The sequence below is a fragment of the Eubalaena glacialis genome, chromosome 15 (assembly GCF_028564815.1).
Source record: "Eubalaena glacialis isolate mEubGla1 chromosome 15, mEubGla1.1.hap2.+ XY, whole genome shotgun sequence".
NCBI lineage: Eukaryota > Metazoa > Chordata > Mammalia > Artiodactyla > Balaenidae > Eubalaena > Eubalaena glacialis.
In genome coordinates, this window is record NC_083730.1 from 23,114,447 (window position 1) to 23,126,634 (window position 12,188).

The 12,188-nt window shown below is 38.8% G+C and overlaps 1 pseudogene; it reads left to right on the top strand.

Annotated features, from left to right (window-relative positions):
- Positions 1 to 2,677, top strand: part of LOC133075108 (nitric oxide synthase-interacting protein-like) — a 96,036-nt pseudogene extending 93,359 nt beyond the window's left edge.
- Positions 2,678 to 12,188: the final 9,511 nt, after the last annotated feature.

The following is a 12,188-nucleotide window of genomic DNA, read 5'->3' on the forward strand; positions in this document are numbered from 1 at the left end:
TGTGTGCTCTGGAGTGACTGAAGTTCATTAACAATTATCTCCAGCTCCCCACAGCTGTGTGTACAAGATTTCATATATGACACATGCTGCCCTTGATTAATGGGTGTAACAGTAACTCTGTGATGGGAAATGCTGGCCTGTGGAAAATCATAGCATATCACAGTCTGCCAAAAAGATACTTGTGAAAATCTTTCCTGTGTCAAATATTAATGCAGACTACACACAGAGAAATCGAAGACTAATTAAGTCCTGCACTAAAGGAAAGAGAGTTAATCCAGTTTCCAGTATCCTGAAACCTGTAATCCTTACGAAGGCAAATCTTCCAGGAAGAACACCAAAAATGACACACGTGAAAAATCCTCAGATCCAGGGGAAGCTTTTTATAGGAAGAAAAAGGTTAGCAGGCTTGTATTTCCACCCACCCACTAAAACAAAGAGGTGTTTCTTGACCTTTATTCCTACCACCTACCTGAAAATCACACCCAATCTATTTAAGACTCTACCTAATTGAAGTCTTAGGATCACAAATAAATCATTAGCACATTCCAATTAATTGACAATAAGAAGTCTGCATTTGGCAGATTCAAACAGAGTTATAAAACCAAAACTTCTATTTCTGTAAGGAACTTTAGTGGTCATAAAAACGATTTCTCCTTATCTTGCAGGATAAAACTGAGGGCTAACATGTGGAAGCAATTGGAAAATGCCCAGATTCGCTGGGGACTGAATGCCAGGTGATACCTGAATAGAAAAGGGAAGAAGGTGACAGAGTATGTTTTGAGTACTATACAAGTTTAGCATTTTTGCCTTCTTAATTAATATCTTTAAAAATCAAAAATATATAGCATACAGAGTTTAAACAAGTATAAACTGAAGAACCTTGACTAGTCCACTCATCTTTGGAAGCTCTCACTCTGACACTCCCTGATGACACCCTTCTCTTATTTTGTGTTACAGAAGAAGGGACAAGGAACTCTATTGAATTTTATTTTCATCATTCCTCTGTTTTTATTTGGAGTTTTATCACTTACATGTTCTCCAATTAACAGGCATGATTTCATACTATATGTATTAACAATTTGCTTTTTTCACTGTTTTTGAGATTTATCATGTTCATGTTAATTCACACTGCTACATTAGTTTTCACTGCTGTATAATATTCAAGTGTATAACACTGCCATACTTTATCCATCCTCCTACTCTGTGAATAAATGAAACCTAGCTATTTGGGCCGAGAGCTAGGATGACCTGAGACAACATAACATTAGTTGTTTGCTCAAGAAGAGCCTCGTGCAGAAAGATAAGACTACAACCTGAGAAATAGCTTCACTGGTATGGTCAGGAAATTCTTGCAATTCACCTTATCCAGGCAAATAATTTGCATATTTGGAAAAACACCTCTTTTAAAAGTACAAGAGTCTGATCATCTGGACACAGGGTTAGCTTATCAGAACAAAGGCATTTAAAAAAATTACTCTATTAACCCCAAAGGCAAGAAAATAGGGGAGGAGGATCCAAGCAAAGATGGGACAAATAGAAAACGACTAGCAGGATGGCAGATTTAAATCCAACCCTGTCGCTAATAACATAACATGTAAATTGTCTAAACGTAAAAAACAGAGACGGTCAAACAAGGTAAAAAGCAAGAACTAATCGTCATCCACAAAATACCAACTTTTAATATAAAGAATAAATAAGTTAACAGTAAAAGGATGGAAAAAGATATAGCATGAAAACACCAGTCAAAAGAAAGCTGTCTAAATTAACATAAGACACAATTCTCTGGTTCCTTTCTGGTTTAAGGGCACATCTGAAGAAGCCAGGAAAAAAAAAGGAGTCGTTTATAAGGAAGATGCAGCTCTGCAACAGCAGCACTGCAGGGCCCGTACACTCACCATGACAAGGAGGACACAGAGGCCTCAGGCTACGGAACCCAGAACGTTCGACTGGGCCGGGATGCTGTCCAGGACTTCGACTGCGGCGGCCTCACTCTGCAGCCCTGCCCCGACCTCACCATCACACCAGACGGCTTCCTGGATGAGTGAAGCAATCCTGGAGTACATTTTGCACCAAAAGGAGAAGAACGCCCAGCAGATGAAGGCCGGCCAGAAGCAGCTGGGCAACCTGCGGCGCGAGGAGCACGAAGAGCGGCAGTGGCCGGGGTGAAAGACCAGGTGCGGGGCTTCCTGGAGGGGGTGGCCATCGTGAGCTGACCCCTCAACCCCTTCACGCCCAGGGCTGCCTCGGGGAATCGCCCAAATGGTGCCTGACCCCGGGGCAAGCGCAGCCCTGCAAGCAAGGACAAGGGCAAAGTTCCACCCAGCTTCTGGATCCTGTCACTGACCCCGGAGGCCAAGGCCACCACGCTGGAGAAGCTGTCGTGTACAGTGACCTGCCCCACATCGCAGCAGCTGCTATGCACAACGGCCCTGACGCCCCTGCGCGCTTCACGCCGCTGGGAGGCTGTGTGGACCACGTGGTGCTCGCCACGCACCGTGACCAGGACAACCCAACAACGCCACGCCTGCGCAGTCCTGCAGCCCTCCAGGTGCCGCGGTCACCTTTGAGTGCAGTGGAGAAGCTGATTCAGAAGGACGTGATGGACGCCGTGACCAGGAGGAAGCTCACTAACCAGATATGATGGCTGCAGCGAGACACTACCGGCTTTGCAAGATGAGAAATCAAATCGCCGCCAGTGATGTAGGCCTGAGTGTGCTGGAGACCAAATAAATGGGCTGAGACGACAGGGAGAAAAACTCTGGAACCAGATTGCCCGAGTACAAACCCTGGTTCGCTGCTAACTAGCTTGAGTAAATTACCTTAACCCTGAGGGTGGGGGAGGAGGGGCGGGGGCGGGGGCGGGGCGCCAGGAGGGATTGGTTCCAGGACCCCTATAACCAAAATCCACCTGAAGATGCTTGAGTCCCTTATTTAGAGTGGCGAAATATTTGCATATAACCTACACACATCCTCCCATACACTTTAAATCATCTCTAAATTACTTATAATATGTAATACAATGTAAATGCTATGTAAATAGTTGTAAATGCAATGTAGATACTATGTAAATAGTTGTCTGTGCTTTGTGAATTCAAGTTTTGCTTTCTGGAATTTTCTGGATTTTGGGGGGAAGGGAATGTTTTATATCCGGGGCTGGGTGAATCTGTGGATGCAGAACCTGCTGACTGTAGTCTGCTTCTCAAAGGACCGATGTGAAGATTAAATGAGTAAAATAAGTGATTAGTACAGTTCATGGCACATAGTAAATACTCAATAAATATTAGTTATTTGTATTATTAGTAGAGGACATTAGTAGTGGACATTCCTGAATTATCTTAGACTATGATAGGAATGCATCAAATATTGTACTCTTAAGTATGACACATGATGTTGGTTTACCATAGAACTATTTATCAATTAAGAATACTTGCAGCTTATAGAATTTTTAACATAGTAGTTTAAGCAAGCAGCCTATTTCCTACTACCTACAACAGGGACAGGGATTTGTTACCTTGGTAAACTGGCTCTTGCCTTTAGATTAGTTAGTCCCTGATAGCATCTGTGGTCCATTTTGGCTCAATTGCTTGCCCTCTCAGCAAATGAGCTTTCCAGGTTACAATTCAACAAGGAGAAAAATGTGTTCTCAATTTAAGATGTAAAACCTTAACCTCTGAGACTGACTTCTGAGCTGTTTTCTTCTCCTCAAGTTTCTTCATTTCATAATTTACAAGAAAACTGAAAGTGAGGAACATCTTATATTTACTTGGTTCACATAGTGAACAGAGAGCTAGCTAATGCTTTGAGGGCGAAAGGACATCTCACTTGAAAAGGACATGAAATTGAACACATGATAATTCAAAACAGAGCAGGCCTAGATATGGTTTTGGCCTCTCAAGGTAGAAGAGATGCCATCTAAGGGGAAGAATGTTGTGTTTACATCTTGATATTTATAATACTATTGAGAAGATCTGTGAAACAGAGACAGGAGGAGGGAGGGCAGGAAGGGAGGTTTCAGATTGGAGATAGAATCAGGTTTAATTTGAGCAGCCTTGATGAATGGCTTAGAAGTGAACTGCAAACTAACCAAAAATCTTTCTCTTGGTGTTTCCCCTGTTGCTCAAATCTCCACTGTTTCAAATGCTCAGCCCCTACCCTGTCAAGTGATCCCACAATGATCGTCCAACAGAAAGAACAGAAAAACCTAATATTTATAAAAGTAGAAATGGCCACAACCAGAAATGTGATATGTGATCACAGTACCTCAATCAATGGCATGGATCTGGACTAGCCGTGTCCTGAAAGGGTAATGATCTATCCCCCAGCTTAGACTGGAGAACGATCACAGTGGTGGAGCTGAAACTGAGACCTCCCAATATAAAACTGTTGAGATGGACCAAGGTAACACGCTTAAAAGACAAGGTGGCCTGGGTCAGCATAATTGCAGGGTTAGCTTGCGCAGCTTTTTGCATGCCAAGTTATCTGAGCAAACAATTCATTCATCTGGAAAGACAACTCTTTTATAAGGACAGTGATTTACTCAAAAGGACTTGTCTTCAGACCCTTGCCCTCTGTCTAGTACTTCTAAATTACTATGGATCAAACCTAGCCCAATCCCAAGCATTTTCTTGCTGTGAAAGACCCACCTGAACCATTAAGCCTAGACTTCAAAGCCCTACAAACACCCTTTCCTAACTTCCTCCTTTTGCAGTGCCTTGAAGACTTTGTCAAGGTGACCTTCTCCCTGGCAGCTTGAAATTTAATACCTTCAGATTTGCTTAATAAACACGTTTTCCTGGAGGAATTTAAAAAGCCCACGTTTCTGTTGGGTTATTCCTGTTTCTCTAGTTGATTTGTAATTCCTTATATATTCTGGACAGTGGGATGTGATTCAAAAATCTCTGAATTTGGAGCTTGTCTTCTTAATTTTTTTAATGGTTTCCTTTTATAAACTGAAGTTTTACATTTAATATGGAGCTCAGAGCATTGTTGCAAATTTTAAAAAAGAAAACACATGTAAATTACTAGCACAGTAAATTCTCATAGAGTACGTTTCTCAACACTCCCCACAGATTTGGGAAGAAGGTAAAATTTGGTTTTGACCAGTGTTAAATACTTAGTGGTCTTGTGCTGGCCCAGCAGATAGGACTCTAGATCCTCAGGATTTTTCTTGTCCTTCAAACCATAAAAAGGTTCCCATGTCCAGTCACAGCAGTTTGATAGGGATTCCTAACACAAGTCTACAACTTCTCTGATGAGAGAAGTCATCCATCTACTTTAATGTCTCATGATCTCCTAATGAGCCCTGTTTCCATTCTTCAGGTAGCATGGTCTCTCTGAAATGAGTTTCCTCATCTGTAAAATAGGGATAATATCTCATCTACCTCTTTCACTGAGGTTGTTGTGAGGGGTCAAATGAGGTCATTAAAGAGTTATTATAATCATGTTTGCATTTTAACCGGGCCTCCAGGAGGTGTTAGTAATGCCCTACTCAATAAGGGTAGACATTTCTGATGGAAATATTTTTGAAACAAGTCAGAATCTACATGAACAAATGAACACATGTGGATATATCGAGCAGTTTGACCAGTCACTGAGAGCTAAGCTTATGGAAGACAAAGCTTTTAATTTAACTCCAATAAAGAAATCATATATTCGGAGGGGGCTATTAAGAGAGCATCTCAACAGCCTCACCTTCACCCCCTCCCGCCAATTACATGCACCAGTGCAGGAATCTCTTCTATAGCATTTCTGATTCATTCTGATGACTTTCTGTCATCTTCTTGCTTCTCAGAACAGGAAGATCACTACTCTAAAGGCAGGTCAATGAACTATAGGACAGCTCTAATTGTTAGCCCCTGATCCTAATATTGCCTTCTTGAACATTCCAGGACCAATCTCCTCCCTGCTGTATGCACTAGTCCTTCAGACATACTTCCATCCCTTTCTCCCTTAAACTTCTGTCTTAGTTAAACATCCTTAGCACCTTCTCTGGTTACGTGAAAGGGCCTTCAGTTACCTCATCATTCTTCCCACTGTTTTAGAAGAGATTTGGTGTTTCCACGTACTCCTTCCCCCCCCCCCCCAATCCTTAGTAACTTTCTACACAGGGAGAACATTGCCCCAGCCATAGTAATATCAACTCCATTTACTATCCCCTCTCCAAGTATGCTTTATAGCTAGGAAGATGATGTTATCTTACCTGTCCTATTAGAAGTACTAAAAAATAGCTCTAAGCATTTGAAGCTTCTCTGGTGTATAGACTATATCATTCCCAAGCCCCGTCTTCCTGGAAATGATAAATTAAAAGAAAACTGGAACATCTTGATAATTCAGTTAAATGCCCTACAGCACATACGTTGAAATCCATACGGTTTACTAACTACCGAGGTGGAGCTTAGTTCCACAGTTCTGTTAACTAACTTGAAAAAAAGGAAAAGGAAAAAGGCAACTTAATCTTTCACATACTGTCATTTGATCATTTTCCAATAATGGTGCTTGGATAGCCTTCAGCTCAATTAAGAGTTTTCCTAATGTGAAGCCATTGTTCAAGGGAGAGTAATTAGAAAACAGTAATTTAATGCAAACTTTTAAAAAATCTCTTTCAGCTCCATGACTCAGTGATTTTGTAGTAAACTCCTGTATAGAGGATTTGCAAAATCTACATACATCCCAATTCCTCACCCTGATTACCTCTCTTTTGGGATTTTAGGAAGCAGACTATTCCAGACCTGTCTTCTCAAGCTGAAGATAAACTTCTTCTCCATCACTTACAATATTACTATATTGTGATAGTTGGTTTACTTGCCAGTGTCTTCCATTAGACCACTTCTCAAAGTCTGGGACCTTATCCTTTTCAATATTGCATCCCTCACACCCAGCACACTATCTGATTCCTATTGGACCTAATACACATTTCATAAATGACTGCTAACTTCAACGGAACGAATGAAGAACTCAGGAAATCCCCTGGTTTCCTGCTTTCTTTGGTGTTTCTTTTGTCATTTCAAGACATCTTTGTTCACACTTACTCAACATGTATTGAGTATCTGATAAATGAAAAGCACTGTGTTAGAGTCTTTGAACACACAAATAGCTATATGATTGTATAGGACATGGTGATCTTAATGTCCCCATGGCTAAATAAGCCTCTGATGGAACTAACCAGAAATAGTCTATTACTCATGAATCACTATGACATGGCATTACATACCATACATTACTACTTTGGTCATGATAGGCATCAGTGCCTGCTACAAATATGACTAGCTATATACTGGCCAGTAATCTCTGAGGTGTCCTTGTACATGAATGCTGTTCAATAATAGTTCACTATTATGGGGGGGTAGCTAATTTAAATCTCTTGGGAAATTTGCATATGAGAGGCATAGAAAAAAATTAAGTCAGCAGCAGAAAAAACAGGTGCAGTAAGAGAGACAGAAGTTGAGTCATCAGAAAGACCAGCACTGTCATCAAGGAGGAAGCATTTACCCGTGCAAAGGGGCCAAAAAAGCAACAGAGGAGATATGTCCTGAAGAATAGTCTAGTATATCAGGTGGCCCCTGGGAGTAGTTTCTGTTCTTCTTACTTCTCTGTTTATCCGTATAACGAACCCCATGAAACGAGCCAGCCAGAGTGTGGTTCTGGTTCTCACCATTGGAAAGAGTCTGATTAACTCAATGGTATAGCCACTGCCTCAATGGAGATCAGATATCAGAGTCCAGGGGGAAGACAGATGTGGCAACCAATGAAAACACTCATGTTTGTTCATTTCAGACCAGAAGTATGCTGGGAGTGTAATGGAGCCTGGGGGATTATCTGTAGAAGAAGGGGTAAAGTTAGGAAAGTCTTCACAGGGAGAAAATACACAGAATTGAATTTTTTTAAAAAAAGGGAATATTTAAGGAAATAGAACCAACATCAGCAGAAATACTGAAGCATGAAATTATGATATTTAGGGAATCACAAGTGACCACTCCCTGTCTCCTGAGAGGTGTGCGTTTTTACCTCCACACGTCTCAGCCTCTGACCTTTTGTGCAAGATCTTAAATGATTGAAAGATTCAATCAACTCCCTACCTAGGTTTTCCCGACTTTCCTGCTTCCATCAGTGGCTAGGAGTAGACACTTTGGAGCCGGTATGCTTGGGTTCAAGTCTTTGCTCTGTTACCTACTTGCTTCGGTGATCTTGCTTTCCTTTCTTCATCTGCGAAGGGGGGAGCTATAGAAACAGTATTTTCATCAAAGGACTTTTGTGAGGATTAAATGAGTTAATAAAAGTGAAGTGCTTAGATTAAAACCTGGCTCAAAATCATCACTATATAGGTTTTGGCTATTTTTGTCCAGGTCCTTATTATCTTCATGCCCTCGTGGAGACCAGAAAAAATTATTATTCCTACAACTACTCACCTCAACTACTTTTCATCCAGTGACTCTGTGCATACCTAACAGTTAAAAATCTTCACTCCTCTGTTTAACAGCTGAGGCCCTCTATTAACTGTTGCTTGCTCCCCATGGGTTCTGATGTTCTGCTCATCACCTCCAATCAGGACTAACCTTTCCACGGGCTTGAGTGTTCACTGCCTGGGAATACATTTTTAAGGTTATCAAGATCACCTTTATTATCCCTTCCCTCACCTTTCCTGTTAAAATGAAAATTTCCTAGGGAGCAATATTATGAGGCAATTAAAACCCTGGGCAAAGCTTGACTTATTGTGGTAAAGAGGATATTAAAGACCAACCATGTAGATGTCACAGTCTTCTCCTTCTAGATAAAACACACAATTTTAACTATTACCAAGAGTACTTTGATCTCAATCATCTATGTGTATATCTATTATCTATCTACCGTTTTTTGCTTTACACCTATACCAAATATATTGTTTTGTGATTTACTTTTTTCATTACATATACCTTTATATATACCTTTTTCATTTGGTGGACATGGAGGTCACTTTTAATTTTTCATTACTACAAATGATGAAGCATTAATTGTCCTTGTGAAAATGTACAAGAGTTTCTTCTGCGCTAAAGATGAGTCTTAGAACTTGACATAGCTGGGTTTGAAGACATGCACAATAATAGACTGTAAAATGCCTTCCTAAAGTGTATTCTCTATTTCCATTCCCACCAACAGTGAATTAGAATGTCAGTAACCTCGAATCATTGTAAACATTGACTACTGTCCATACTACCCAAAGCATTCTACAGATTCAATGTAATCCCTATCAACATTCCAGTGGCATTTTTCACAGAAATAAAAATCCTAAAATTCTGTTTCACAGAACAAAAATCCTAAAATTCATATGGAATCACAAAAGACCCCCAAATAGTCAGCATAATCACTGGGAAAAAGAGAACAAAACTGAAGGCATCGTGCTTCCTGATTTCAAATTATATTACAAAGCTACAGTAATCTAAACTGTATGGTATTGGCACAAAAGACAGACACATAGATCAATGGAACAGGATAGAGAGCCAGAAATAAACCCACACATATATGGTCAATTAATTTACAATAAATGAATCAAGTAGTACAATAGGGAAAGGACAGTCTCTTCAACAAATGGTGCTGAGGAAACCAGACAGCCACATGCAGAAGAATGAAATTGAATCACTCTCTTATACCATACACGAGAATCAACTCAAAATGGATGGAGAACCTGAATGTAAGACCTGAAACCATAAAACTCCTAGATAAAGACATAAGGGGTAAGCTCCTTGACACTGATATTGGCAATGATATTTTGGATTTTACACCAAAGGCAAACACAACAAAGGCAAGATAAACAAGTGGGGTTACATAAGCTTCAGCATAGCAAAGGAAACCATCAATGAAATGAAAAGACAATCTATGTAATGGAAGTAAATATTGGCAAATCATATATCTGATAAGGGGTTAATATCTAAAATATATAAAGAACTCATATAACTCAATAGAAAAAGAATCTAATTAAAAGATGGGCAGAGAATCTGAATAGACACTTTTCCAAAGAAGACATACAGATGGCCAATAGGTACATGAAAAGTGGTTCAATATCACTTATCATCAAGAAAATTTAAATCAGAACCACAATGAGGTAGCACCTCACCCCTGGCTATTACCAAAAAGACAAGAAATAACAAGTGTTGATGAGGATGTGGAGAAAATGGACTCCTTGTGCACTGTTGGAAGGAACGTAAATTGGTGAAGACACTATGCAAAACAGTATGGAAGTTCCTCAAAAAATTAAAAAGAGAGCTACCACAAGATCCAGCAATTTGGGTTTTTATCCAAAAAAAACCCCAAATCACTATCTCAGAAAGATATATACACCCCCATGTACATTGCAGCATTATTTACAATAGCCAAGGCATGGAAACAACCTAAGTGTTCACAGGTGGAGAAATGGTTTAAAAAATGTGCCATATATACACAATGGAATATTATTCAGCCATAAAAGTCAATGAAATCTTGCTATTTGCAACCATGTGGATAGTCCTTGAGGGCATTATGATAAGTGAAATATGTCAAACAGGGAAAGACAAATATTACATGATTGCACTTATATATGGAATCCAAAAACAAAAACAAAACCCTCATGGATACAAAAAACGGATTGGTGGTTGCCAGAGTTGGGGGTGGGGGAGGTGAGTGAAATGGGTAAAGATGGTCAAAAGTTTCAAACTTCCAGTTATCAGATAAATGAGTCTTGGAGTTGTAACGTACAGCATGGTGACTATACTTAACAAATACTGTATTGTATATTTGAAAGTTGCTGAGAGAGGAAATCTTAAAAGTTCTCATCATAAGGAATAAAACATTGTAACTAGGTATGGTAATAGACCTTAACTAAACTTATTGTGCTGATCATTTCACAATATATACATGTATCAAATCATTATGCTGTACACCTAAAACTAATAAAATGTTATGTGTCAATTATATCTCAATTAAGAAAATACAGTAAAAAAATTGAAAATTATCAAAATTGTAAAATTTGCCAAATCTGATGGGTAAAAGATAACTTATTGTTTCACTTGGTATATTTCTGCTTATGGATGAGGTTAAGTATTTTTTATTTCTTCTGGAGTAAACTGCCAGTTTATAACTTTATCATTTTTATAAGAAGAAAAAAATAAAAAATTTGATATTATTCAGTTACCTTCTATAATGTGGGTGGGCCTCATCTAATCAAGGCCTTAATAGTAAAAGGCCTATCTTCCCTGAGGAAGAGGGAATTCTGCCAGAAGACTGCCTTTGGAGTCTAAATGCAACATCAGTTCTTCCCTGGGTCTCTAGCCTGCCAACCCACCCTGCAGATTTTGAACTGCTGGTCTTCACAATCATGTGAACCAATTCCTTAAAATAAATCTCTCTATAGATAAATAGATAAACAGACACATAAGCAAATAAATAGAACACCCTAATGGTTCTATTGCTCTGGAGAACCCTGACTAATATGTCACCTTTCCTCTTACATCCTTATATTTTACTCCCTGTCTAATGTCTATTCCTACCATGGCTTCTTCTTATAATTGTTTTATTAATCAAGTTGATGGAGAAATAATTTCTTGTTATCTAAATTGTTATTTCTTTTTCTCATTACTTGGGTTAAGATCTTCAACATGTTTTAAAATAATGATAGTGAACTTTCTTATCCTTTTGCTGTTTTAGTAGAATTATTATAATGTTTCTCCATTAAGTATAATGTTTATTATGTTTTACTGGTAGTTATACTTTATCAGACTGAGGAAGTTTCTTTTTATCCTTAATTTAATAAGTTATTTTAAAAATCTATATACATGCCAAATTTATAATTTGGGGTATCTTATCAAAATTTACCATGTAACCTGTTTGTGAACAATTTGATTTTTTGTTTGTGAACAATTTGATATAATGTTTGTATCTCTACCTAAGCCCTAATTGATCATAATGCAATTCTCTTTGATGTAATCCTAGCTTTGATTTACTAGTATTCTAATTTGGATTATTTATTTTTAATATATAAGTTAGATTTGGTTCTGGGTTTCTTTTCTTTCTGTGGGTATATACTCTACTTATCTGGCTTAAGTCATTTTTCTATGCTCTGGAATAGTACATAGAATATATTTAGATATTTTTCTCTTTATGGATGTTTGGTAATACTCATCCACAAAATTATTTGAAATTAGTGCCATTTTTAGGTAAAGGTTTAGACTATCTTTTCATTT